The 27,056-nt window shown below is 37.8% G+C and overlaps 1 protein-coding gene and 1 pseudogene across 1 annotated transcript in view; one reads left to right on the forward strand and one right to left on the reverse strand.

The window, feature by feature from the left end:
- Positions 1 to 27,056, reverse strand: part of Gstcd (glutathione S-transferase C-terminal domain containing) — a 175,621-nt gene that overhangs the window by 82,455 nt on the left and 66,110 nt on the right. The window lies entirely within an intron of this gene.
- On the forward strand, positions 730 to 26,503 carry LOC124994783 (E3 ubiquitin-protein ligase RNF4-like; annotated as a pseudogene).

The raw sequence follows: 27,056 nt of genomic DNA on the forward strand, positions 1-27,056 counted from the left end.
TCCTATTAAAATCCTAATGACATTCTTCATAGAACTAGAAAAAGTAATCATGAAATGCATTTGGAAAAATAAGAACATCAATCCTTACCAAGAAAAGTGAAGCAAGAGGCATCATAATACCAGAACTTAAATTATACCACAGAGCCATAGTAACAAAAACAGTATGGTATTGGCACCAAAACAGACACATAGGCCAATGGTACAGAAGAGAAGATAAAGAGATAAATGAAAATCAGTACAGTTATCTCATGCTAGACAAAGGCACCAAAAAATACACTGGAGAAAAGATAGTCTTTTCAACAAATGGTAGTGTGAAAACTGGAAATCCATGTGTAGCAAAATGAAAATACACCCCTGTCTCTCACCCTGCACAAAACTCAACATGGATCAAGGACTTAGGCATCAGACCAGAGACCCTGACCTAACAGAACAAAAACTAGGCCTGAATCTACATAATGTCACCTTAGGAACTGACTTCCCTTAACCAGACTTCTAAAGTGGAAGAAGTAAAATTAAGAATCAACAAATGGGATGGAATCAAACTAAAAAGCTTCTTTAGAGCAAAGAAAATCTACACTATAACAGTCATATAGTATTCAAACTTCCCAGTCTTCAGTAGCCTGATATATGAGAGGTACCTGACAATGAGCTTCCAGTCTCCAGCAGGTGTCACAGGATGAGATTTACCCCATCTAAAGATGGGAGATATGGCTTCCAGGATTATCCAAGATGACTGCTCTGGTTTCCAAATGTGCTGGCAAATGCGGAGCTGCAGCACAGGGTGTGGGCATGGTTGGCTGGAGGTCCCAGAGGCGGGGTGTGGCTGATTGGGCAGGGGTCCTGGATGTGGGCTGTTGTCAGTCTGGTTTTGGGATCCTGGAGGTGGGGTGCAATCAGTCAGTCTGGGGGTCCTGGTGGTAGGGTACAGTCAGTCAGTCTGCGGGTCCTGGTGGCAGGGAGCAGTCAATCGATGTGAAGTCCCCAGAGGCAGGGAGTGATCAGTCAGGCTGAGGGATCCTGGAGATGGCTCAGTGAGTCTGGTCAGGGGTCCTACAAGTCCTGGCTATTGTCTCAAAATGGCAGCAGCCATGTGTAACCAAACCTGCAGGTACTGTGACAGTGAACTTCCAGGCAACAGTAGGCAGCTGGTGCTCCACTGGCCGTCTGTGGTCAGTCTGCGGACCCTATGAAGCTAATATCACCCTCATACCCAAACCAGGCAAAGAAACATCAAGGAAAGAAAATTTTAGACCAATATCCTTGATGAATATAGATGCAAGATCCTTAATAAAATACTGACAAATCACATCCAAAAACATATTAAGAAGATAGTGCACCATGATCAGGTGGGGTTCATCCTGGGAATGCAAGGTTGGTTCAACATCCATAAATCAATAAATGTAATCCATCATGTCGATAGACTTAAGGATAAGGATCATATGGTTATTTCAATTGATGCAGAAAAAGCATTCGTCAAAATACAACACCCCTTCATGCTCAAAACACTAGGAAAAATAGGGATAGTAGGAACATACCTGAACATTGTAAAGGCTATGTATGCTTAAGCCCATGGCCAACATCATTCTTAATGAAGAAAACTGAAAGCATTCCCTTTAAAAATTAGAACAAGACAGGGATGCCCTCTTTCACCACTTCTATTCAACATCGTCCTTGAAATACTAGCCAGAGCAATTAGACAGACTAAAGAAATTAAAGCAATACAAATAGGAAAAGAGGAACTCAAGCTGTCATTATTTGCTGATGACATGATTCTGTATTTAGAGGATACAGAAAACTCCTCCAGAAAACTTCTAGACCTCATCAATGAATTCAGCAAAATAGCAGGATATAAAATCAACACACATAAATCTAAAGCATTTTTATACATAAGCAATGAAACATCTGAAAGGGAAATGAGGAAAACAACTCCATTCGCAATAGCCTCAAAAAAATTAAAATTCTTGGGAATCAATCTAACCAAAGAGGTGAAAGATCTCTACAATGAAAACTACAAAACATTGAAGAAAGAAATTGAAGAAGACCTTAGAAGATGGAAAGATCTCCCATGTCCTTGGAAAGACAGAATTAATATTATCAAAGTAGCCATACTTCCAAAGGCACTATACAGATTTAATGCAATTCCAATTAAAATCCCTATGACATTTCTCATAGAAACAGAAAAAGCAATCATGAAATTCATCTGGAAGAACAAAAGACCCAGAATAGCCAAAGCAATCCTGGGCAGGAAGAGTGCAGGAAGAGTTCTATACCAGAACTTAAACTCTACAATAGAGCAATAGTAACAAAAATGTCATGGTACTGGAACCAAAATAGGTAGATCATGGAGACATACCCACATAAGTACAGTAACCTAATACTAGACAAAGGTACCAAAAACTTACAATGGAGAAAAGATAGCCTGTTCCACAAATGGTGCTGGGAAAACTGGAAATTCATATGCAGTAAAATGAAATTAAACCCCTATCTCTCACTCTGTACAAAATTCAATTCAAAATGGATCAAGGATCTAGGAATTAGACCTGAGACCCTTCACCAAATAGAAGAAAAAGTAGGCCCAAATCTCCATCACGTAGGTTTAGGACCAGACTTCCTTAACAAGACCCCCATAGTGTAAGAAATAAAAGAATCAATAAATGGGATAGATTCAAACTAATAAGTTTTTTCTCAGCACAGGAAACAATCAATAATGTGAAAAGAGAGCCTACAGAGTGGGAGAAAATCTTTTCCACACACACACTTCAGACAGAGCACTCATCTCCAAAGTTTATAAAGAACTTAAAAAACTTTACACCAAAAATACAAAGAACCCAATCAATATATGGGTAAGGAACTGGGCAGACACTTCACAGAATATCTACAGGTGATCAACAAGTATATGAAAAAGTGCTCATCATCCCTAGTAATTAGAGAAATGCAAATTAAAACCACCCTAAGATTTCTTCTAACTCCAATTAGAATGGCTATTATCAAGAACACAAGCAAAAATAAATGTCGGGGCAATCCAAGATGGCGGCCTAGAGGGAGACTGCACCCCCAGTCGCTCCAGAACCCAGGAGTTAAGAAGGGGAGGCATTGAGAGACTCGGACTGAAATAGAGCCACAGTTGAGTCTGCCCACTGGGTAAAGCTCGGCCTGGGTGGCAGGCCCAGATAGAGGTGGCTTATCGGAGCTGGGCAGGGCAGCTAGAGTCTTCCACAGGCAGCCCTGCGCACTCCGGCGGTGGGCCCCGCCCACACAGCCAGCTTCTCCAGGTTCTCAGAACGGAACTGGCCCGCTAGTGAGAGCCTTTCTGACCAGAACAAGCTCCGAGTCCGGAGCCAGTGCAGCGCAACGTACTCCGGCACACAAGCAGCTTCAGGGACCAGGATAGGGCAGCCAGAGACCTCCCCAAGTAGCCTGGACCCCTGCAGTGGGAGGTGCCTTCCAAGGCTAGCTTCTCAGACCAGACCGCCCAGTGAGAGGTTTTCTACATAGAACCAGCCACAAGTCCCCGAACCAACGGAGAGCTTCGATCTGCAAGCAGCCTCTGGGATCAGGGCAGGGCAGTCAGAGACCTCTTCAGGCGGCTCTGCCCACTCCGGCTGCAGGCTCTCTTCACGGGGCGATCCAAGATGGCGGCCTAGAGGGAGACTGCACCCCCAGTCGCTCCAGAACCCAGGAGTTAAGAAGGAGTTGAGAGACTCGGACTGAAATAGAGCCACAGTTGAGTCTGCCCACTGGGTAAAGCTCGGCCCGGGTGGCAGGCCCAGATAGAGGTGACTTATCGGAGCCGGGCAGGGCAGCTAGAGTCTTCCCAAGGTAGCCTTCCACACTCCGGCAGTGGGCTCCTCCCACACAGCCAGCTGCATGGTGCAGGCCCACAGTGAGAGCATTTCCGCACAGAGTTAGTTCCAAACCGTGGAACCAGTAGGGGGCTAGGGGCAGTTTTCTTCGGATGAGCTGCTTTATCAGATTCCTCCAAGACATCAGGCTACTGAAGGCTGGGAGGTGATACACTGGAAATCTACCGGGACACTATAAGCCAATAGCAGAAAACTGCAATAGCTCAGGGTCCCACTGACAGCTGACCAATATGAGAAAACAAGGGAAGAAAATGTCCCAAACAAACCTAGATACTACATCAATAAAACCCAATGACAGCACAGCAGAAGAAATGTCAGAAAGGGAGTTCAGAATGTACGTAATTAAAATGATCAGGGAAGCTAATGAGGAGATGAAAGAGCAAATGCAGGCATTGAAGGAGGAGATGAAAGAGCAAATGCAGGCATTAAATGATCGCACCAATTAACAGTTAAAAGAGCAAATACGGGAAGCAAGAGATCATTTCAATAAAGAGAGATACTGAAAAAAAACCAAACTGAAATACTTGAAATGAAGGAAACAATAAACCAAGTTAAAAACTCCATAGAAAGCATAACCAATAGGATAGAACACCTGGAAGACAGAACCTCAGACATTGAAGACAAAGTATTTAATCTTGAAAGCAAAGTTGGCCAAACAGAAAAGATGGTAAGAAATCATGAACAGAATCTACAAGAATTATGGGATATCATGAAAAGGCCAAATTTAAGAATTATTGGGATTGAGGAAGGCTTAGAGAAACAAACCAAAGGAATGAACAATCTATTCAATGAAATAATAACAGAAAATTTCCCAAATCTGAAGAATGAAATGGAAAACCAAGTACAAGAGGCTTATAGAACTCCAAACATACAAAATTACAAGAGACCCACACCAAGGCACATTATTATGAAAATACCTAACATACAAAATAAAGACAGGATTTTAAAGGCCGCGAGAGAAAAGAACCAAATTACATTCAGGGGGAAACCAATAAGAATATCAGCAGATTTTTCAATCCAGACCCTAAAAGCTAGAAGGGCCTGGAACAACATATACCAAGCCCTGAAAGAAAACGGATGCCAACCAAGAATCTTATACCCAGCAAAACTTACCTTCAAATTTGACGATGAAATAAGATCCTTCCATGATAAACAAAAGCTAAAGGAATTTACAAAAAGAAAGCCAGCATTACAGAACATTCTCAGCAAATATTCCATGAGGAAGAGATGAAAAACAACGATGCAAATCAGCAACAGGAGGTGCTAGCCTAAAGGAATAGCCAAATAAAGGAGAAACCAAATCATGTCAAAAACAAATATGAGTCAATTGACTGGGAATACAAATCATATCACAATAATAACCCTGAATGTCAATGGCCTGAATTCATCAATCAAAAGACACAGACTGGCAGATTGGATTAAAAAGAAAATTCCAACAATATGCTGCCTGCAAGAGACTCATCTCATAGAAAGAGACACCCATAGACTAAAGGTGAAAGGATGGGGAAAAACATACCATGCACACGGACACAGCAAAAAAGCTGGAGTATCCATCCTCATTTCAGATAATGTGGACTTCAAACCAAAACTAGTCAGAAGGGATAAAGAAGGACATTACATGCTGCTTAAGGGAAGCATAAATCAGCAAGACATAACAATCATAAATATCTATGCCCCGAACATTGGCTCATCCACGTACGTCAAACAAATCCTTCTCAATTCCAGAAATCAAATAGACCACAACACAATAATACTAGGTGATTTTAACACACCTCTCTCACCACTGGATAGATCGTCCAAATAAAAATTGAATAAAGAAACTACAGATCTCAACAACACAATCAACAATTTAGACTTAACGGACATATATAGAATATACCATCCAACAAAGAACGAATACACTTTCTTCTCAGCAGCACATGGATCCTTCTCTAAAATAGACCATATTTTATGCCACAAAGCTACTGTTAGCAAATACAAGAAGATAGAGATACTACCTTGTACTCTATCAGATCATAATGGATTGAAATTAGAAATAAATGACAGAATAAAAAACAGAAACTTCTCCAATACCTGGAGATTAAATAATACACTATTATATAATGAATGGATAACAGAAGACATCAGGAGGGAAATAAAAAAATTCTTAGAAGTAAACGAGAACAAAGACTCATCATATCAAAATCTCTGGGACACTATGAAAGCAGTACTTAGAGGAAGATTTATTTCATGGGGCGCATTCAAAAAAAGAAGTAGAAATCAACAAATACACAACTTAAATAAACGACTTAACACTACAGCTCAAAGCCCTAGAAAAAGAAGAGCAGATCAATACCAAAAGTAGTAGAAGACAGGAAATAGTTAAAATCAGAGCCGAAATCAACAAAATCGAAACAAAAGAAACAATCGGAAAAATTAACAAAATAAATAGTTGGTTCTTTGAAAAAATAAATAAAATTGATAAACCCTTATCCACACTAACAAAGAGAAAGAGGGAGAAAACTCAAATTACTAAAATTCGGAATGAACAAGGAAACATCACAACAGACACGAGTGAAATACAAAACATAATTAGAAGCTATTTTGAAAATCTATACTCCAACAAAACAGAAAACCTCGAAGACACCAACAAATTTCTAGAGACATATGAATTACCTAAACTGAACGAGGAGGACATACACAACTTAAATAAACCAATTTCAAGCAATGAAATAGAAGAGGTCATCAAAAGCCTACCAACAAAGAAAAGTCCAGGACCAGATGGGTTCTCAGCTGAGTTCTACAAAACCTTTAAAGAAGAGCTCATTCCAATACTCCTCAAACTATTCCATGAAATAGAAGAGGAGGGAACCCTCCCAAACTCGTTCTATGAAGCCAATATCACCCTGATACCTAAACCAGACAGAGACACATCAAGGAAAGAAAATTTCAGACCAATATCCTTAATGAACATCGACGCAAAAATTCTTAACAAAATTTTAGCAAATCGCATACAAATATATATTAAAAAGATAGTGCACCACGATCAAGTGGGTTTTATCCCAGGGATGCAAGGTTGGTTCAACATTCGGAAATCAATAATGTCATTCACCATATCAACAGACTTAAAGTTAAGAATCACATGATTATTTCAATAGATGCAGAAAAAGCATTTGATAAAATACAGCATCCCTTCATGCTCAAAACACTAGAAAAAATTGGGGTAGTGGGAACATTCCTTAACATTATAAAGGCAATCTACGCTAAGCCCATGGCTAATATCATTCTAAATGGTGAAAAACTGAAAGTGTTCCCCCTAAAATCTGGAACAAGGCAGGGATGCCCTCTTTCACCACTTCTATTCAACATCGTCCTTGAGACTCTAGCCAGAGCAATCAGACAAACCAAAGAAATTAAAGGGATATGAATAGGAAAAGAAGAACTCAAACTATCCCTGTTCGCTGATGACATGATTATATATTTAGAGGAACCTGGAAATTCCACCAGAAAAATTTTAGAACTCATAAGTGAATTCAGTAAAGTAGCAGGTTACAAGATCAATGCTCATAAATCCAATGCATTTTTATACATAAGTGATGAATCTTCAGAAAGAGAAATTAGGAAAACGAGCCCATTCACAATAGCATCGAAAAAAATAAAATACTTGGGAATCAATCTCACAAAAGAGGTGAAAGACCTCTACAATGAGAACTACAGAACACTAAAGAAAGAAATTAAAGAAAACCTTAGAAGATGGAAAGATCTCCCATGTTCCTGGATAGGCAGAATTAATATCGTCAAAATGGCTATACTACCTAAAGTGCTATACAGATTCAATGCAATTCCAATTAAAATCCCAATGATGTACCTTGCAGAAATAGAGCAAGCAATGATGAAATTCATCTGAAAGAATAAAAAACCTAGAATAGCTAAAGCAATCCTCAGTAGCAAGAGCGAAGCAGGGGTATTGCAATACCAGATCTTCAACTCTACTACAAAGCAATAGTAACAAAAACGGCATGGTATTGGTACCAAAATAGACAGGTAGATCAATGGTACAGAATAGAGGACATGGACACAAACCCAAATAAATACAATTTTCTCATACTAGACAAAGGGGCCAAAAATATGCAATGGAGAAAAGATAGCTTCTTCAACAAATGGTGCTGGGAAAACTGGAAACCATATGCAATAGAATGAAATTAAACCCCTATCTCTCACCCTACACAAAACTCAACTCAAAATGGATCAAGGACCTCAGAATCAGACCAGAGACCCTGCATCTTATAGAAGAAAAAGTAGGTCCAAATCTTCAACTTGTTGGCTTAGGATCAGACTTCCTTAACAGGACTCCATAGCACAAGAATAAAAGCAAGAATCAACAACTGGGATAGATTCAAACCAAAAAGCTTTCTCTCAGCAAAGGAAACTATCAGAAATGTGAAGAGAGAGCCTACGGAGTGGGAGAATATCTTTGCCAACCATACCTCAGATAGAGCGCTATTTTCCAGAATCTATAAAGAACTCAAAAAACTCTACACGAAGAATACAAATAATCCAATCAACAAATGGTCTAAGGAAATGAACAGACACTTCACAGAAGAAGATGTGCAAGTAATCAACAGATATATGAAGAAATGTACAACATCCCTAGTAATAAGGGAAATGCAAATCAAAACTACCCTAAGATTTCATCTCACCCCAATTAGAATGGCGATTATCAAGAATACAAGCAACAATAGGTGTTGGCGAGGATGTGGTGAAAAAGGAACACTCATACATTGCTGGTGGGGTTGCAAATTAGTGCAGCCACTCTGGAAAGCAGTGTGAGATTCCTCAGAAAGCTTGGAATGGAAACACCATTTGACCCAGCTATCCCACTCCTTGGCCTATACCCAAAAGACTTAAAATCAGCATACTACAGAGATACAGCCACATCAATGTTCATTGCTGCTCAATTCACCATAGCCAGATTGTGGAACCAACCTAGATGCCCTTCAGTTGATGAATGGATAAAGAAACTGTGGCATATTTATACAATGGAATATTACTCCGCAATGAAGAATGATAAAACTATGGCATTTGTAGGCAAATGGACGAAATTGGAGAATATCATGCTAAGTGAGATAAGCCAATCTCAAAAAACTAAAGGACAAATGATCTCGCTGATAAGCGGATGAGGACATATAATGGGGGGTGGGAGGGGTTAGCATTAGGTTTAGGGTTAGGTTTAGCGTTAGGGATAAGGAGAGCGGTAAGAAAGAAGGAAAGAAGGACTGTATAGAGGGAAATAAGGGGTGGGAGGGGTGGGGGGAAGGGAAAAAAAAATAAACATCATTGCCCTATGTAAACGTATGATTACACAAATGGTATGCCTTGACTCTATGTACAAATAGAGAAACACATGTATCACATTGTATACAATTAAAAAATAAATAAATAAATAAATAAAAATTAAAAATGTCGGCATGGATGTGGGGGAAAAGGCACCCTCGTACATTGCTGGTGGAGTTGCAAACTGGTGTAGCCACTCTGGAAAGCAGTATGGAGATTCTTCAGAAAGTATGGAATGGATCCACCATTTGACCCAGCTATCCCACTCCTCGGTTTATACCCAAAGGACTCAGAATCAGTATAGTACAGTGATACAGCCACATCAATGTTCATAGCAGCTCAATTCACAATAGCTAGATTGTGGAACCAACCTAGATGCCCTTCAATTGATGAATGGATAAAGAAACTGTGGTATATATATACAATGGAATATTACTCAGTCATAAAGAAGAATAATTATGGCATTTGCTGGTAAATGGATGAAGTTGGAAAAAAATATGCTAAGTGAAATAGGTCAAGCCCAGAAAACCAAAGTCTGAATGTTTTCTCTGATAAGTGCATGACAATATATAATGGAGGGGTGATGACAGGGAGAAGAGAAGAATGAAGGAACTTTGGAAGGTGTAGAGGAAAATGGGGTGGAAGGGGGTGGAAAAAGGAAAAATAGTAGACTGAGATAGACAGTATTACCTTAGTATATGAATGATTACATGAATGGTGTGGGTCCTACAATATGTACAACCATAGAAATGAAAAGTTGTACCCCATTTGTGTACAATGAATCAAAATGCAGTCTTTAAATTAAAAAAAGATTTTAATAATAAAAAATAGTAAAGAAGCACTGTGTAGATGTCAAAATGCATTCACCCAAAGAAGACTTTCCTGCCACAAGAGAACAAATGCAGGTAGGATCAACTAAGGGCATGTTTCTTTAAAAAATCCAACAGGAGACAATAAAACCTAGGTGACCATTTGGGAAGAGTGTGTACCACATAGTACTCAGCCAATGAGGAACCATGGGAGGGACCTTGCATACTAGGGAATGAAATGCTGATTATAATCACTCTGGGTGTGCCTGCTTATCCAGACACCCAGTCTTGTAAGACCATCATTAAAGTCTTGCTATTTTTGCTGTACCTCAGGTCTCTGAGTCCATTTTTGGGTTTGGGCAGGTGAGTATGATTCTCACAACAGGGAACTGCATTTCTCTATTTCTTTCACTCTGGTTTCTAGTTGTTTTGACCAATGTGTGCTATTAGAAAAGCATCCAAAGTGAGAGCAGGGGAGAGGCCAGAGTACTTTTCCTCTCCCCTGTTTTCTATGGTGTCTCCTGAAGCTGCTGCCTCTTCTCTGTGGCTTCATTCACCCAGCAAGTCCTTCTTTTCATAATACCATCTTGGCCAGGTATCCCTAACTATTGGGTTCCAGTAATACTTCCTCCTCTCAGCAGCATCCTACTGTTGATATTCTCTGGAATGAGTCACCATACTAATTCAGCTTTTAGAATTTTTATCATTACAACACCTAAATACCCCATATCAAATTAACCCTGTTTGATGTACTTAAGAGTGGCTCTGATTTTGGAAAAGACTGAATAACAGAGTATCTCCAATTAATGTAAAAGGAACAAATATGTTTAATGACAACAATACTTTGAGGTATGTGTTAAATTGCTTTTATCACTGCACACTTAAACCTGATTTACATGGAACTGTCATTTTCAAGGCCAGCCTCAAAATGCCAATCATAGCAAATCTCTTTTCTATGATTTGATATGGTAGTCTCTCTCATGTGTTAAAGGTTTGGGTCCCCTGGGTGGTGCTATTGGGAGGTGCTGTTCTCTATTAGGAGTGTGTCCAAGTGGGAGGTCTTTAGATCACTGGAGTAATTCCTCCAAAGCGGACTATGGACCTGCATTTCTTTATCTTCTTGTTTCCTCACTCAAGAGTTAAGCACTTTGCTTTACCATATGCTTCTACCATGACCTGTCACCCTAGGGAGAGGCCTAAAGGAATGGGATTAGTTGATCTTTGGACTGGAACCACCAGAACCGTGAGCCAAATAAACTTTTTTCTCTTTATAAGTAAGGTGGCTCAGGGATTTTGTTATAATAGTAAACTGACTGATACACTCCTATATATTTTATTTGAGCCGCTTCAATATTTGAAAAAAAAAGGAAAGACCCCCTCTAAAAGAAGGGCTATACTTTCCAGGGAGTGTTTTTCTAGCATTTGAGTACCTGAGAGTTGCCAACACATAGGAAAATGCGCTACAAATACAATACAGAGTTATATTCTAGGGAAGTTATTAGAAATGAACACACACCAACATTGTTACTTTCTGAGATAATGTTAGTCAAGCAAAAATTTTTCCTATGAAGGAAAGTTTTTCAAAATTTTGATAGCAATCCACAAGTCATTTTAATGAATAATGATTTAAATTAAAATTAAATGAGAAAACAGAATATAAGAAAAATAAAACTAATGCTTATCAGAGGATAAAGTATGTGGTGTATAAACTCTAATTTTAGTTATATGGTATGCATGTGTTATTGTGGATGCTTGTGAACTGGGTGGTGATGTACAATCTACTTTATGTGTGGGTTAAGGTAAAAAACCAAACAAAACAAAGAAAAAATAATTCTTGAAAGAATCAAACTTGCCTGGATTTTAAAGATGTGATTACAAAACATATTCTAAGTTTTTTTCAGTGGTGTAATTTAAATAAAAAAATCTTAATTTGCTTCATAAGGATCATTTGTTGAACATTAAAAATAAGAGGAATATGATTTGTAGAACCTGGCAGATCATTCATATTCACTGATAATGATTGTTATGGACTAAGTGGTGACCTGTCCCCCCCATTCATATGTTGAGACTAACCCCTAACACAACTTTATTTGAAGAAAGGGACTTGAGGGAAATAATTAAAGACAAATGAGATCATAAGGGCAGGATCCTAATCCAACAGGACTGGTGTTCTTATAAAAAAAAGAAGAGAATCTAGGAGTATATGTGCATAGAGGTAAGGACACAATAAGATGGCAGCTACCTGCAAGCCAGGAAGAGAGGCTTTACCAGAAAGCAAACTTGCTGGCACCTTTTGGACTTATAGCCTTCAGAACTGTAAGAAAACAAATTTCTATTGTCAAAACCACCTTATCTACTATTTTGTTATGATAGCCCAAGTAGAATAATACACTAATTATCTCACATCTTTCTCTAAACCTGTACAGTCATTCATACTTGAATAAATTGTGAATGTCTAAAATAAGTATTATCAACTAGAGACTGTACAGTAGTATAAATCAGCAGTTATATAAGACTACATTTAGTACGTCTGAGTTGAATGTATAACAGTAACATAAAATATTTTAAAGGTATTAAAAGTCATTTCATTTTTGACAGTTTTATTTTTCTATAAAATTTATTTTACTTTTTTCAGTTGCTAATATCATACATATTGTAAGTACACTCATTACTAATCAGTAGATATTAAATGTATAATTTGGGGTAACAATGTAAAACTTTTGATGCAATTTTTCTGTCTTGTTTTTGCTTATATCCTTTTGATTTTTATTTACTGCATCTTGAGAAAAGGTTTTTAAGTGGTGAAATACTAAGAAATATATGTAAGAAAGAGAGCAAACAAATGAAAATGATGACAATGCAAATGATGTCTCTGAAAATGTAAACAGTCAGCCTTCTTTCTTTGGCCAATAATAATTCTATGATGACTTTAATGGTCATCCCTGGAAGTGATAGGTCATAACTAGCTCTGGGGAAAAGTTAAGCTATTATTTAATATTTATTTATTTTTTGATTTGATGAGAATTAAAGAAATTTAAAAACTTTGGAATGGTTTGAAACAGGAGAAATGTCCTCAGGAAATTCAAGAGTTCAACTTTAATGCAAAATTCTACTGTAATGTACAAATCTCTGAACACCTCGGATGTATATATCAGATTTCTAAGAATACCAAAATGATTGTATTATCTCTATAATCACTCCTTTGGTACTAAAAGAGGTTTTATCTATGAAAAAAAAAAAACACTGAAAATGGGTGTGTAGGCTCAAAAATCACACAGGCACAGCATAGTGTAAGTGATTTAAAAGACAGTCTGAATGAATGCTTTTAAAGCTGGCTTCAAATCCTAGCTCGGCATTTAAATAGCTGTGAATCCTTGAGCAAATAACCTAATTTCTCATATCTCAGTTCTTCATCTGTACAATGGGGGTGATAATATTATATGAGTTAATATTAAGACTATCTTCTACCCACTAAATTCTTGGCAAATATTTTTTAAAAAGACATATACAAATGTTAGCTGAGAAGGAAATGCTCAATTTTAGAATTTAAGAATTCTTAAACATAGCTATTCCCTTTGTCTTTTATTCTGTTGCTTTACCTCATAGTGATATCTTTCTGGGTGGATTAACAATGAAGCACTTCATAAAGGAGTTTTAAGAGGAATCTTAGTACCCTCTGCCCTCTTAAATTATAATCTGTTAATGTGAAATTTCCAAGTTGATGAACCATGTACAGTAAAGGAAAAATTGTGACAGGTTTCATACTATGATACCAAAATATTTTGAAGTGAATTCATGTTTATTTTGTTTATTATATAAACAAGGGAGATATACTTCATACCAAGTAGACACAGTTATTCTTAAACTCACCTTTCTTTAGAATATATTTGAAAATAAGAAAGGTTGTGCTTGTGTGGAATGAATTAAATCTTTTCTTACTGAAAACTGCTAGATTGACTAAACTTTCAAAATCTAAAGTATATTTTTACTTAGAAATATATGGAAGTGAAATGAACACCATTCTCCAAAATATATTATATCTAAGAATAAACTACTCAGGGGAATTCAAACTACCTTCCCTGAAACAAAAGCATGAATCAATTTAAAACTGAGAATCAACTGTAAGTAAAAGAAGCAAAAAGTTCATCAATAGAAACTGGTCACTGTAAATGGCAACCTGGAGCTCTGAAATGTCAATTTCACACTGTACTAAGCATATCCTACCAAACATGACCAAACTGCTGTTTGGAAAAATATCAACACCTGCTACTACATTCTTTGAAGTAATAGGTCAGACATATTAGCCAAGTCAGGTAAAAACCTATATCAACTTGGACCTACCCACTCAACACAGGAATCATTTTCCATCTGTTTCAGTGTTGATCACTTTTAAACTGGATATGTTAATTGACTTAGAACAAGTAGCTAACTCCAAATAAACTGTAGTTTGGCCTGGTGTTAAAAAAAATGCTGAAGAATAACCTTATAAAGCATTGGGGAGAACTTAAATGAGCTATAATGTATTCATCTAGGATTTCTGGCTGAAGGTCAAAATACATAACCTATTGCTGCAATCTGCCACTCATATATTCCCTTCAGTCAGGTGCCCACCATAGTGTTGACAGCCCCAATCTGAATCATTTATTAGGTGAGAAAAATTATGCAGGGGAGGACTATTTTCCATATAAGAGGTTCCTCTGGGAAAACTGGCCTGAGGGACTGAAGATACAGACACTCCAATCTGACAACAAAGCAAAGGAATATGTTGCTACTCAAAATCTCTAGGGAGTTTTCTTCCTTGGGGAGAGTAGGGGTGAAGAAACCCACCACAACCCAGACCCTTGGACATGAGTAAATGATGGCTGTCAAGCAGATGTAGCTCTAGAGATAGAATTTTCAAATTCACACAGATTCAATTGAGGCTGACAAACCACAGAGACATAAAAATGTAACTTAGATTTAAAGCACAAGAAAGAGGCTAATGAGCATCTGACAATAAAAGATGATTCTCTCTGGGTGCTTTTGGTCAAGTTTCTTTCCAAATATATCCCTACATTGCTACACTCCAGAAGCAAAATGGTGAAATAAGCCAGTTAGCAGTCAACTACCACAATGTCAGGTTTTTATTACATTATGAACAAAATGGTGGTTGAAGAAAAATCAATAAAAAATGCCATAATCTTTGAGTGAAATATAATGGGCAGAGTTAAATAAAGCTTTGCAGCCTGAAGAAGCCAGAATAAATACAGTAGATGTTATAAATTGAGTCAGAGCCTTTTCTCAAAGATAATCAATTCTCCTATTTAAAAACACAAGTCATAGCCTCTGGCAATCACACTCAAGAATGTTGCTTACCAATGTCCACAAAGCCAGAAAATTAACAGATCATAATAGTACAGAGATCTCTGTATTCTTTAGAAAGTTTTTTAGAAATAATATGTGAAAGTGTAAAGAGAGAGAGAAAATTGTTAGTTGTTACTTGTCCCAGAGTTCTAAGACAATGTAAAATTGTTTGATATTAAAAGGAAACAATGTTTCCTACCTCCTGCCCTGAAAAACAAAACTATAAAAGCTGGCAAGGCGGGGAATAGAGATTAAAGCTGGTCCCCACTTTACCAATTCATCCATATCTGGCATTACAAAACTAACTTTTTGATACTCACTTGATAGTCCCTTCTTATACTCAGTCTCTCTATTCTGCCTTTGTTATTACTGTTTTCTCTCACTCAAATACTTTACTCTTTTCTTTGTTTTAATCCAGGGTTGGCTTTCTTCATAGCCAAAGTCAAGACCCAGTTGACCTGCCTGGAACTTTTCCCAACCAAGAATTAATCTTCCTCCCTTTTGGTCTCCACAATACTTACTGCCACTGTCTTTCCAACTCAGTAACCCCTAAAGAAACATTAAAATTGCATTCTTAAAATGTAATGCAATTGGCAAAAGCTGGTTAAGATCAAATTTCATAGAAGAGGGGATTAAGAAAAACGATTTTATATATGTTTCCTTAAAAAGAAAGGTTCTAGAAGGTATCTATTCTAAAACAATATGAATTTATTGGAGTTACCTGATCCCATGGGCTTCCAAGTACAAAACCTTCCTGCTGAAGAAGCAGATTCATGGAAAAGGAGCCTAAATCTCTTTTCCATGAGACCCTACCTTACTTAGAATTTACTAATTTTATACCCAAATTCTCCTCAATCTCCTTTTCTCTTTCTATAAAACTTAGAAATAAGCTTCTGTAATGAACTGACCAAATTACTTTTCTAGGCAAGCCATATCTATATACACACACACACACACACACACACACACACACACACATATATATATATATATATATATATATATATATATATATATATATATAGTGATGGTAGAGAATGGATAGATATCCTATCTCTGCACTGCTCCTAAGACCCAGTGAGATGTCCTACTTAAGAGGATGTGGCAATAATTACCATGTTCTCTTATTTCAGGACATAATTATGAGTTCTTTCAAAACATTAGTTTTGAGGAGTTAATGTATTTCATCTTAGTGATTCTGCCATTAAAAAAAAAAATGAGTCTCAAGGAGATTCAAGATGGATTAGAGGAAGGCTGCATTCCCAGTTGTTCTGTGGCTTGGGATTTGAACAACAGGAGTACAGCTTCTCAGTGAGGTGGGTGAAAAAAGGATTCACTAAAATTCAATATTGGACAGTTAGAGTGTCTTACAGACTCAGAAATTTCGGTACATTAAACAAATAAAAAAGAGTACATTCGACCCAAGCCAATTGTGGCAGTGTTAGCAGTGCTGGGAGGGAGAATACAGACAGAAACCTAACAGATTTGGTGTGGAAAAACCTGAGATCAGAAAAGCAACTGATCTAGAGACTGCACTGTGCATTGAGGTTTGAAAAGTGTGCTCTGTTTCTCAACTGACTATGGAGAGCTGAGGCAGGAGTCATCTTAGACAATGACTCTGCAGCAGCTGCTGCTGACCTGGGAGATCACACTAAACACTGCCACACTGTCCTGGCAAGCACCTACCTACTGTGTGACCCAGGGTGTACCTAGCAGAATGTGAGTGAAACCCACACAGAGAACATTGTGCCCAGGGGAATTTAAGTCAGAAAAGTGTTGGGAAGCCCTGCTCACTTTTCTTTTGAGTCTGGAGCTCATGTGACTAGCTAAAGGGGATTGGGAATCTGAACAGATGCATGTGAATACACTCAGGACTAAGTCTAGAATGGCCGTGTTCCTAGGCAGCAGAATATGTGGAGGATTGGCTCTTCTGCCCCATGAGTAGAATTCTGGGAGGCACCTGAGATCCAGAGTCCCAACAGAGATTGGCAACTGCCAAATTCTAGGAATGCATTGATCTAATCTCTTTAGAGCAGACATCACCCAACAATTTGACCTAAGTCCCAGTTTAGGAATTCCAGTAATAGAACTCTACAGTCGCCCCACACTGGGAGTGCATTGATTTGGTCTGTACCGAAAATCTCCAGCTGACAGTACGTCCCATTCTATCCTATCTTATACTGGTGAGAAGGGAAGCTGAGAATTATTTCAACCAGCTTCAGCCCTAGGCCACTCCAACTGGTAATTTGGTGAGCAATACAAAAAGAGAAAGGAGTTAACACTCCCAGCCACTGCTCTCTCCCTCTCTCTTAGTACACAGCCCAAGAAGAAATGGAAGAAAAGACAGTGGGTGTAGACAGTGACCATCCTCAGTGGAGATAATTCTTTCATTTTTCATTAAGAATCTTTTTCGTGTGTGTGTGTGCGTGTGTGTGTGTGTGTGTGTTCTTGCTATGCTAATTGGTTCATGGACATATATACATACACATATTTGTTTCTTTTTTCTCATTTTTAATGTGGTTATTTTTCCTTGCCTTATCTCGTGGGGGTTAGGGTTTTGGGTTTCTATATTTTGGTTTTGTTTCATTTTGTTTCTCTTTCTTTTCCTAATAACTGAATTTCCTTGTTCTCTTTTTCTCTCTCCCTTTGTTTCTTCTATTTTTTCTACTCCTTCCTCATAACCATCATCAGTTGCAACATCTTTTCTGCATTCTCTGTTCATTTGTTGAAATTGTAAACTCTTTTATACCTTCCTATAACATTTTCTTTTCTCTTAATTAACTGTATTCTTATCATCTTTCAGAACCAATTGGTTTATATAACTCCTGCCCTCACCATTCAAGTTATTACAATTACTACTGCTGTGCACAACATAGTTGACACCTATTGTTTACTTTAATGCTAGATCTAGTTCGTGGTTACTTATTGTTTTTGCTGTTGGCAACTGTTGACCCCACCATTTCTGGATTTTGTGTGTGTGTGTGTGTGTGTGTGTGTGTGTGTGGTAATCAACATTTGTCAATGTCAGAGTAGGAACCTGGAATTTATATAATGCTGTATATGGTTTGCATCAGTTGTTGCTATTGTTTATTTCCTTCTATTCTTTGAGGTACTGGGAACCCTCAGGGGCACTATAAGTTCACAGGGTAGAGACTCTGTTGCTAAGTTAAACTGGGCCAAAAAAGATGGCACACCTTGTTCTACATGCAAATTAATGACACTCAATCTTCAGCTATATTTTAATACAAAGACTAGAAAAGACAAAACCCAAAATTATCACCAGGCTCCAAGTAGAAACAGCTAGTGGTGGGTCCTCAGGTCTCACAGACATCTACTGCTGCAGCAAAAGCAAAATCAATACAAACTCTAGATACTGCACCTACAAGGGGGATCTCAATCTTGATCACTCTAGGATGTTGTGCCCTAAAAAGATTCACACATAAGAGTGAAAGAGGAATCCCTCCCAACAGATGCATAAAACTCAACACAGGAATTCAAGAAATATGAAGAAACAAGGTAACATTAGACCTGATAAAGATCGTAATTCACCAGCAAATAATCCCAAAGATATTGAAGTTGATGAAAGATAAGATAAAGAATTCAGAAGAAGTCAGCGTGGTGGCAAATGGCTGTAATCCCAGTGACACGGGAAGCTGAGGCAGGAGGATCACGAGTTCAAAGTCAGCTTTAGCAAAAGTGAGGCACTAAGCAACTCAGTGAGATCTTGTCACTAAATAAAACAGAAAGTAGAGATGGGAATGCAGTTCAGTGGTTGAGTGCCCCTGAATTCAATCCCTGCTACCACCCAAAAAACAATTCAAAAGAATGATTATAAAAATGATCAATGAATTCCAACAAAACATATTAAAACAACTGAATGAATTAAGTCAGCCAGTATAGGGTATAAAGGATAAATTCAGTACAGAGGTAGAGATATTGAAAAAGAACCAAACAGAATCGTGGAAATGAAAGACTAAATAACAAATAAAATGTTCAGTATAAAGTCTCCCAATTATAGTAGACCATGCTTTAGACAGTATCTCAGAGCTGGAAAACAAAGTGGCTAACCTTGAACATTCAGACAGCATTAAAGAAAACAACCATGATCAGAATATGCAAGAACTCTGGGACAATATTAAGAGAACAAATTTAAGAATCAATGAAATTTGGAGGGGGGAAGAGAAGAATAGAAATTCATTGGGTTAGACAAAGGGGAATGAAGGGAAGGGAAGGGAGAAGAGGAATAGGAAAGACAATAATAGAATGAAATGGACATAACTTTCCTATGTTCATATATGAATACACAACCAGTGAAACTTCATATATGTACAACTACAAGAAGAGGATCATAATTAGAATAAGTTGTACTCCTTATATGTATAACATGTCAAAATATACTTGACGGTCATGTATATATAAGAAGAACAAATAAAAATAAATGCAAAAAAAAAAAAAAAAAGAACATCAATGGAATTGAGAGGGATTGTGAGATGCAGGCTAATGAAATGGATAAACATAGGAAATGACAAAAGTTTCCAATCCTCTGGATGAGAAGGACTTCCAGATACAGAATTATTATGGTTTAGATTTAGTGTCTCCCCAAAGCTCATATGTGAGATAATGCAAGAAGGTTTGAAGGAGAAAAGATTGGACCATATCCTTAACCTAGTTGGTGAATTAATTCCTGATGGGATTAACTGAGTAGTAGTTGGAGGCAGGAGGGGTGTGGCTGGAGGAAGTGGTTCATTGGGGGTGGGGCTATGGGGCATATATTTTGTAACTGGAGAATGGAGTCTGCTTCCTGATCACCATGTGAGCTGCTTCCCTCTGCCACACACTTCTACCATGATGTCCTGCCTCACCTTGAGCCCCAAGGAATGGAGCTAGGTGTCTATAGATTGAGACCTCTGAAACCATGAGCCCTTAATAAACTTTTCCTCCTCTAAAATTGTTCTGGTCAGATCTTTTAGTCACAACAGTGAAAAAGTTGACTAAAACAAAAATGCATTCAGAACCCCAAACAGACAAGATTAAAAAGAACCTCTACACAACACATAATTAAAATGCCTAACAAAGAACAAGGATAGATTTTAAAATCCTCAAGAGAAAAATGTCAGATCACATTTAGAGGTAAGCCAATCAGAATCAATTCTGACTTTTCAGTACAAATTCTAAAAGCCAGGAGGGCTTAGAATGCTACGTTCCAAGTTCAGAAAGAAAATAACTGTCAACCAAGATTGCCGTATCCAGCAAAGTTATCCTTCAAAATTGATAAGGAAATAAAAACCTTGGGAGATAAGCAAAAACTAAAAGAATTTATGAGTGCTAAAAACTGGCTCTGCAGAAATCACTTAAAGAAATACTCTACATAGAAGAAATAAAAAAAAAAAACCACAAAAGAACAAATCTCACTTGAAGAGTAGCTAAACAATGAGAAAGAGAACCCAATTAAACCTTATAAATAAATCAAAATGGCAGGAATTTATAAACATCTCTCTATAATAATATTGAATGCAAATGGCCTCAAATCTCCAATTAAATGACATAGACTGTCAGAATGAATTTAAAAACAAGGCCCAACTATCTGTTGTTTGTAACAGATGCTGTTGGATATGGAAAATGAAAAACCCCAAGATAGTGTGAACCTCAGAAAGGGAGTGAAAAAGAAAGTCATATGTTGATAGCTTTTATCTCTTTTGAGATAAATCCTTTTCAGATGCTGGCCACTGGTGGGAAACAGTGTTTGCTCAAACCTCTAAATGATAGTCTCTAGGAAACACTAGAGACTATCCAAGATAAATCCTCTCCAGGTGCTGGCCACTGATCCCCAATCCCCAAACCCAAATTCCTGAATGTACTAACTTACATACTCACTAAATCACCTCTCAGTATAACCTATATAAGCCTAAACTTCTCCTTTGGCCAGTGGCTCATTTTCCACCAGGAACGTGGGTCTATCAGAACCATGACTCCATTCCTGAATAAAGACTTTTGACTGATTTATGAAGTTTTTGTAGGTCTGGTCTTTTTAAACTAACAGTTGGTTCCCTGATCAGAAATGAGAGTAAGGTGAAATTAACCCTTCCCCATCCCTTAACCCTTCCCCTTCCCCTGTAGTTACATTAAATGACCAATGGGACCTGGGAAGCGGCTTGAAGCGTCTGGCACCCCCAAGGATCTCTGAGGTCAGGAAACCTCCAGTCATGACTCATGCAGATATGACTGAATTCTAAGTCTGGGGATCTTAATTTTAAGATTACAGATTAACAAAATTGTCTGAAATTTACAAATGGCAAGGTTGTCTGAGGTTCCTACTTCCAAGTTTTCTTTTTTCTTCATTCAATTACCAAATATATCAAGCCCTATTCTCAACTAGGGAGAAAGAGACTCCGAGGAAACAGGTAAATAAAAGAAAATAGAGTAAGACTAAAAAGAAGAAATAAAAAATAAAAAATTAAAAAAAAAATCTATGTTACACAGTCATCCACCACTCAAACTTCCCAGACCTCAGTATCTGGATGTGAGCGTGGTACTTGTCAAAAGGCCTCCAGTCTCCTGCAGGCATCTCAGGACAGGAGCTGCCCCTCCCAAAGATGGTGGCCACGCCCTCAGGGATAATTCAAGATATCTGCACCAGTCTCCAAACATGCTGGGGAGCCACTCGTGCAGTCTGCACAGGGTGTGGGTGCCAAGTCTGCGGTCCGGAAGCAGCAGGTGGGCAGTCGTGGTCCCATTAATTTCTCTTAACATTGCATCTATTAAGTTTTATTTTTTAAAACAACTAGTCTTAAAGGAATTAGGATCTGTACCTCACTGGTTACACAGCAATAACCATTATTTTTGAGTAGTATACTACATTAGAGTCTAAATTTACCTTTAAAAGTTAAACTTGTTTAATATAAAAAAATCAAAGTAATTGTGGTGCTATTACTCTTCTTTGCATATTAAATGTGTTCATATCTTGCAGATATACAAAATAAAGCATGACATTTAAAAGAACATTTTATCAAGCTGCTGTCCTCCAAACTAAAATTGTCTGTAATGGTAATTTTAGACTTATAAAAGTAACAAATTTAATTGGGGATTTATTTATGTCATTTAATGTTCTGTAACTGAACCTAAGTCTTATGTTACTTTTAACACTGGGGTAAAAATTTAAATGTATTTCTAAAAGATAATAAGACCCTAATCTGTTTAAAGGTTAATATTATGGAACATAAAAACATTTTGCCACTTTTCCACACACAAGGTAAGTTAAAAAGCTCTCTCACCCTTTATTTAATTCAAATATAACGTTAAATTTTGTCAACTAATGTTCATATAGACTCAGGAAACAATATATGCAAACTTTGTAAAAATGACACAAGATAGAGGCAAAGATCAGTTTCAGAACTAAAACACTTTACCTAAAATTCACCAAGAACCCCACCTTATCTGAGATAAGGCTCTGCCTCACACCTTATTGCATATTAGAATGGCTCCAAAATAGGCTGGACTTAAGTTCATTTAAAGTTGTATTCAGAAGATTGATGTTTGTTGCAAAGATTACTGTGATCTCAAACATGGATATAATGTATAATGTAGCCCAAATTCTAGATAGCTATTACACAAACTGAACATTTTTTTATGCTCGTTAATTTCACTTTGTATTTTCCTTGTAAACTTTATAACTGTCATCTGTTAATGTTTTATAGAGGTACTACTTCAAGAACACACAACCTAGTAATTTGAGATAATAAGCCATCACATACAGGACAGATAGGATATATGGCTAACTTCTAGTACAAATACTGGCCCCAATTAAATATAAGGAGTAAATGACTATAAGTTTATAGACATTGAAGTTAAAGTCCAGTACTGTTACATTAAGACTAGTAAGACCAGCTCACTGGATGTTTAAAGTCAAGGCCTAAACATTGACGTTAAAAGAAAAGGACCAAGAAAACCAATATTTGGCTCTTGCCCTATGAGTCAGCCTGAACCCAGGGAACTAGAGAACTTCTCTAAGGAGCTGTGCAACTCTGAGTCACATGACCCCTGATCAGGGAGATTAATGAGACCACTAGAGAATGGAAAGCCAATCAGAGAACCTGCTGCAAAGAGGAGGGTCACTGTAGAAGGGAGACATGCTTGATGCTTCCAAGAGAAGCCACCTCATCAAGGAGGCCCTAACCAATCCTAGCAACTAGATTGCATGAAAAAAGCTAAGAAGTTGCTCTCAAGTTCCCCACGAATGACCTCTTTGGGCACTCAGCTGGTTCTTAATGGCAGTTAGGAACAATTTGACCAACTTGATCTTGAACACCTAGCAAAACAGTTATAACCAAAATACAGCCATACCTGGACATTTTAGAGGAAAAACAATAGTTATTTTAAAATAGGACTTAAGATGTACACTTGTGTCAGTCCCACAGCCCTGATGACTTCTAACTTCTGAGGTTTTTTCCCCTTTGGGAGGCTCATATTTATCCCTGCCTACAAAAATTAAACTGGCCTCTGTACCTTAATTTTCCTTACTCCTCAAACTGACTACCCCCACAATCAAAGCCTACCCATTCCAATAACAGCATACACCAGACATAGGAGACCCTCCCCCCCACATTATCCCCTACTCATAGGCTAAAAACATTCACTGGGGTTAACACAGGAGAAATGGGATTAGGAACCTCTATTCACTATGAAAATAGTCAGCACAGGTCACTGATTTCCTACTGACTTTATGAAATCAATCAGATTCCCTGGCATCTGTTATCCTGCAAAATCTGTCAGGGAAGAATGCTATTTCTATGTAAAACAATTGGGAATGATAAGAGACAAAGTTAAATAGCTCCAGAATTACCTGGAATATGGAAAATAGATCTGACTTCAGAGCCTTTTCAGATCTGAAACATGATTTTCAATATATTAAATTTTTAAAAAGTCACCCATCTTTATGTTTTCTTTCATAAGGAATTCTCACAACATGTATGTTATATCCCTGTTTTATTGTCTGAATCTATTCAAGTACAATATAATGCCTACAAAACATGTATTATGTTAACTATGAGAACTTAACTTTACAACAATGTGTCAATCAGAATACATGGCAGAGTCCAGGACCAATTGTTGGGATTTCCAAAAGGCCAATAGCCACCTGACTCCCTATAAGAGTGCTAAACATTTTTTTCTGGTGGCTAATAGCTGGCATTGTTATCTTGATGGGATAATCATCTCTGAATTTTACTGAGATCTGGCAAACTGAAGTACGTATTGATCAGGAAATTCTGAGTGTGGTCTGGCAACTAAAAGACTGTTATATGGCTAGGGGAACAAGTACAAGGTTTACTGCAGACTCAAGAGACTTCAATGCTACTATAATATTACTCACTTTTATTTTACTAGAGTTCCATATGATAACACTGAGATTCAATGGCAAAATTTAATGGGGCTTGATTCTTTTCATAATGCTTCTTTAGATGCCTTAAAATTACAATCTCAGATCCTGGCCATGGTTAATGCCAAAACGCCTACTTTTGATAATGAAGAAATTTGGGGCAATTTAGCTGAAGAAATTTCTTCCCTTAACACTTTCAAGTACTTTTCTACACATATAGCTGGATTACTGGCCTCAGCTATACTTGTAATAGTGTCCCCATTCTTGTTTTGCATAATTTGTCAAGCAGGAGGAAATGACTAAACCACCAGGAAAATATGGTTCCAAGATTAATCATGCTTGCTATGCTCCAAAGGAACTGGATCCCTGAAATCATGGGAAGAACCTCCCAAATCTGATTGGGCCTTAACTAGGAATAATAAAGTCCTCAATTACAACACATGCCAAAATCATTTTCCTAATACTAACAAATTAGTCTTCATCTTTCATGCTAAAATTATTCTTCTAACATTAGTAAGCTAATGAGACAAAGAAGGTCACTTCATACTGGTAAAGGGAATAATCCAACAAGAAGACACAACAGTAATAAATATTTATGTCCTAAATGTGACTACAAGTAATTACATAAAAGAGAGATTACTCAAATTAAAACATCAGGTAGACCCCAATACAAAACTGAGTGATTCCATCACCACTATCACCATTAGGTAAGTCATCTAGACATAAACTTGGTAAAGACTCTTTGGACCTGAAAAATATAAATCAAATAGATTTAACAGCTATAGACTCATCTAGCAACACTTTAATACACTATTTTCTCAGTGGCTCATGTAACTTCGTGAAAATAGCCCACATTTTAGGCCACAAAGCGACTATTAGCAAATACAAAAAAAAAAAAAATAATAATAAGATATGATTCCCTGGATTTTGTCAAATCCCAATGAAATGAAATTTGAAATCAACACAACAAAACCTAAGGCTTTGAGTTGGCAGAGTCTTGACTGAGTAGGTCTCCTTATCAGCTTCTGAAGGTGCTTCTTTTTTCTAGTGTGCTGGCAGTGGCATCTGCCAGACCAGACCAACTTTGGGACAGGACTCGAAGATACTGAAATCTGCCTGGTTCCAAATTATTTTTAAACCAGCAGGCATGAAAGGTTTGAGAACATTCAGCTTTGCTGCAAACATGGGTAGAGATCAATTTCTTTTCTGTAGGTTGTTGCCAAGAAGCACAATGAGTACAAAAAAAGTACCATGGTGGAACAGTAAGTTCTAGACAAGTCCAGAAGTGAACTTGGGAAGCAGTCTCTGCACCTGAGATTTCCTTAGAATCCTAACCCATAGAACTTGTGGAAACTGCTGGAGATGAAATTGTAGACCTTTCCTGTGAATCTTTAGAGACTGTGGTCATGGACCTGACTCACAGTGACTCTTGTAATAGCTGATGAAAGGAGGAGGCCAAGAAGGAATGCCAGGAGGTTGTGTAAAGAATATGCTGACAGCTGCATGGTGAGCAGTGATGACAGGAGATGCCCAGGGATGGAGATGTGTATGTGACTACCCACACTCCCAGAAATGCCAGGGATGAGGGGGCCACAGGACTCAGGCCCTCTGGTACTGACAGTTGTCCCATTTGCACAAATGGATAACCAGAGATTGTGCAGAATGGATGTCTCATTGTCTCTACAGAGTGTGGCCACATCTTCTGTATCCAGTGCCTCCATGATTCCCTTAAGAATGTTAACACTTACCCAAATTGTAGGAAAAATATCAACCACAAATGGTACCACCCCATTTATATATGAAGTGTCAGATCTGCTCAGGAAAGACATACAGTCTTCTGGCTCTTCACATGGTATCTGCCTCCAACTTCTTGAGCTAAGAAAAACAGTTTCAAAACCAACATCTGATATGTAAACTTCTCTTCTGTTTCCAACCTCCTTGGATCCTTTTGTTATTTCCAGTTTTATGCTCTTGAGCAGGATCAGTGGCCTTCCCTGTTTGGCTCTATATCTCTGTTCCTCTACAACGGTTTCATCCCAAAGTAGGACAAAGGAAATCAGGCATATCAGAGTTGAAAATTGTGGTTCCTTGCCAAGAAGTTTCCATGTTTGGAAAGCTTGCTCCAACTCTACCAGGCACACTACCTTCCCAGGCACCTGCCAGTCGACCAGTTTGCCTACTATAACCAAGCAAGACATAGTCCACTCAACCCAAGGGTTCCAGTTGTAGGAGTGGCCCTCAGGAAAGCCCAACCACTTTACTTTTTTATTTTTATCTTGAGGGTCAGAGATGACCTGTGATTCTGCCTGAACATCATACATGTGCAGTATTTTCTACAAATCAAGAACTCTGAAG

This window comes from Sciurus carolinensis, chromosome 10 (genome assembly GCF_902686445.1).
Source record: "Sciurus carolinensis chromosome 10, mSciCar1.2, whole genome shotgun sequence".
In the NCBI taxonomy this organism is placed as follows: Eukaryota; Metazoa; Chordata; class Mammalia; order Rodentia; family Sciuridae; genus Sciurus; species Sciurus carolinensis.